Below are 3,972 nucleotides of genomic sequence, written 5' to 3'. Positions count from 1 at the left end.
AACTGGTTAAAAAGTAAAACAGATAACATCACACCCTTTAATAAGGTTCAAGTTTTGGTATACAATGAAAATGTCCCCCCAAAAATGTCTGATCTAATCAATATAATTATAGTTTTAGGCAAATATCACATACACACTTGTTAGTGGAAAGGTAGATCACCCTCTATCTACCCTCTATCGTCTGTTGTCAACATCCGGGGTCTGTAGGTTGCCCTACTACCTCTGACCTGGAAGATGTCGTCTCTGAGCTGCGCGCGCACCCACGACAGCCCAGCTTGTTTACCTGTAGCTGCTGCTGCTAGTTTGACCCTGGATGTTGATAACGGACGAGCCCGGACTCAGAGGGGAATAGCACTAGCATATCGTAACAAAATATTGGTGAAATGAACTAGTTTCGTGGCAGATAATGCGTTATAGAGGCTGTGTGTCGCTGCCCCGTCACTCGCATTATATGGATATATCGGCGCTACGCTGGATCTAATTTCGTCCGAACGACGCCGAATGACACCAAAGTTATCTGGGTGAGTAAATGACCATATATTTTGCTGGAAATAAGGTCCAGGTTGTAAAAAACGGTAGTTATCCTTTAATGTGTTTTAAAAATTAGTTGAACAAGTACTTTGAAGCCTTGGGTCTGCTGGCAGATGAATTAGAGGTGGGTGCAATTCATCGATGTGGCGATGCATCGCGATGCTTCACGTGACGATTCGGCATCGATTAATTAACGTCAATGCTTTGCTAGGTCCGCGCATTTAGACAGAAGGCGGCAAATTGGCGGTCTGTTTTGGTCCGCCAATTTGACGCCTCTGAGGGTACACTTACTGCCGCCTCCATGGCTATCTAAATCCGAGGCGTCAATGTGCTGGCAATTGCGGGACATGGGTGGAGGTGTCGATAACGTGCACTTGTTGTGCGACCCGCAGCCGGGAGTTTTAAAACCAGGAAACAGCTGATCACAGCAGTCAGTTTATCACTTCATCCGCGGATGTCAAGATGAGCAACTGGAAAGCCGCTGAGATCCGGGAGATGCTACCGTCTCCTGCTATGCTATAGTCACAATAATCGAAGAATCGTGGCCAATAATCGAATCGAAGCTCCCATAATCGAAATCGAATCGAATCGTGAGGTACCCTTGTTGGAACACCCCTAAGATGAATATGAAGGAATTTGTGGGCTGATAGAGGCTGCTGTGCGATGCAGAGTGTCGGGCGCAGAAGAGTCTCAATTAGAGAGTATGCCTTGATGTGTAATCTTGCATTTTTTTAATTTATTTATTTTTCCCTTGTTTTAATCTTATTATTTTTGACAAGCCTTGTAGATTTTATTTATGTAATAGAGAGACGATAAATGCAATTTATGTTCCCTTTGAGAGAATTTGTAAGTATTTTTGAGAAGTTAAATAAAGTTTAAAAAAAAAAAAAGTTGCTCTCCACCGACTGCAAGACCTCAGACAAATTGTGAATTGAAATAAAGCTTTGAAAAAAAAAAAAGAAAAGACTGCAAGAGTATGGGTATGATGGGAAACACCTGGCTGTCGCCTGATCAAAGAGCTGATTGGCTCTTAGTTAGACTACAGACACTACGTTTTGTCGAAAATCCTAATTTTCTGTATAACTGTTATATTTGATGCTAGATTATATGACTGTCATGTTGTGCAATGAAGGTTCAATCTGTTCACACACATATTTTGTGTGGTTGATAATAATATTAATAATAATAATAATAATAAAGGTTATTTATATAACACTTATCAAAATGAGCAATCAGTGCTTTCAAGGCAGACAAAAAACAAAGGGTAGAATACAATATATTCCCACATATATACTGTATATAATTACAAATATAAATACATCAATAAATAAAGATTATAAGAAACCTTTGCTGCTTGTCCTCCCCATGTGTAGCCTATATATGTAGCTGTGAGAACGTTTGGACTGTTAATTCAGTGGTTCAACTTCTTAAATTTAGGGATTGTATGATTAATAAATGACAGTGCCTTTACATAAAACTACTTTGTAGGCAATTCTTATTCAATAAATATGACTTCCGAGGGCCAACATATGCCCAATCGTTCTGATTCTCATCAGAGAAAAGTAGTAGTCATTTTAGAAAAATCTATTTTGTATGACCTCAAAACCGTGAACCTAAAAAGTATGATCAATTCATTGGTACAAAGTTTGTATTTCTATTTGTTACATTTCTGAGAATAAATAGTAAAAATTACACTACATCCCATCTGCCCATTAAGAGGATTAACACAGTGGAATTTATGTGCAAAGTGGAAAAGTAGGGGGATCTCTTCTGCTTCAATTTCATCAGCGATCAAGAACGCATTCGCAATTTCTTCAGCCATAGCTATCCGAACGTGTTCTGCAAACTACATGTAGCCTACAGGTGGATCTAACAGGATGTAAATATTTCTGTGACCTCCTGTATATTCTTTGACGGCGGCTGGAAACTGTTCAACTTGACTGCAGCTTTTTGTCACCGCCCCCTGCTGCTGCCGCCTGGTCTTGTCCACCTTCCAGGCAAGGCGCAGTTCATCAACGTGCCGGCAATTGCGTGAGATGGGCGGAGGTGTCGATGACCTGCACTGTTGTGCGACCCACAGCCAGAGAATTTTAAAACCAGGAAACAGCTGATCACAGCAGTCAGTCCATCACTTCATCCGCGGACGTCAAGATGAGCAACTGGAAAGCCGCTGACATCCGGGAGGTGCTAGCGTCCCCTCGGTCTCTGTAGCTGACAGCTAGCGGACACAACCAAACAGCTAGTAGCTGCTGTCAACCTGTTGTGTAGCGGCAAGCTACGAACGGTCGCTACTTTCAAATTAAAAGCCCTCAGCTACAAACACAGTTCTAAAATCCAATGGGGTGCAATGTAAAGCTCTCATTTTTTCGTTTTCACTGTTCACTGCCCAACTTCGTGCTTTATGTCACGTCACATGTTTACGACTACCCCAGTGGCAGCCAAGTGGCAGTTTTTGGAAAAGGAGGAATATTACGCCTCCCTTTTCAGAAAGACAAGGCGGTAGATTGCCGCCCTTACCTTGGAGCAAATGTGCCCCCTTTTCTATCTAAAAATGGCTATTCATTACTCTCCCTTTCCTTTCTCATGCTGCTGTAATAGATTAGCATGAGGCAAACATGCACAACCACTATCAGCAACTACCCCCCACCCCCAAAACAAAATATCGGCGAGTCGGTTTTCCTCCATTTTGTTACCGCAGCCACGTTTCGCCAAAGCCAATGTCAGAGTTACCCATCCCCCACACTTATTAACCTCCGAGTGCCAATTTGAAAAGAGAGTAGACCTATATTCTATAAATTTTCCCATACAAACTAGTTGGCGTGCACACATTACCTTACCAGAAATAAAGACTAATAAAAAGATATTTAAGGACGGCACCCATGACCGCTGCCATCAGCAGAACAGTGAATGACCGAAAAGTTAGCACTAGGGCTGCCCCCAAATAGTCGACCAAGCACTGGTCGACCAAAAAATCATTAGCAGACCAAAATTTCATTGGTCGATTGGTCGCAGAAAAAAAAGCCAAAAACATTTGGAGCCGTGTCTTGTCAAATTTAAGTCAAAATCTATGTGAATGGCGGCTGGTCTGTGTATAAAAGGCTGGAGGGCTTTTAATTTGAAGGGCCAGACACAGGAGGTCGTGACACTCACTCACTGTCAGTGTTTTTTTTTCACACGGCAGGTCCCTTCGACATCGCGGTTAGACAGTTAACAATTAATAGCCAACCATGTCGGGAAAGACATCTAAAATATGGGATCATTTTGAAAAGAAGAAGGATGACCTCCCCGAGTGCGGCATAACATGAAGGAGAAAGCTCCATGTTACGCCGCACTCGGGGATCGACGCAGGACTGGCAGGACTGCTACTGCTAGGCTACTGCTAACGTGAGTTGTGAAAAACCTTTTTAGCAAACTTTGTGTACACAAATGATGTTCTCAATG

The sequence above is a fragment of the Pagrus pagrus genome (assembly GCF_965226575.1).
Source record: "Pagrus pagrus genome assembly, contig: HAP1_SCAFFOLD_75, whole genome shotgun sequence".
Classification (NCBI taxonomy): domain Eukaryota; kingdom Metazoa; phylum Chordata; class Actinopteri; order Spariformes; family Sparidae; genus Pagrus; species Pagrus pagrus.
The sequence above is the reverse complement of the archived record's forward strand: the minus strand, read 5'-3'. Positions refer to the sequence as shown.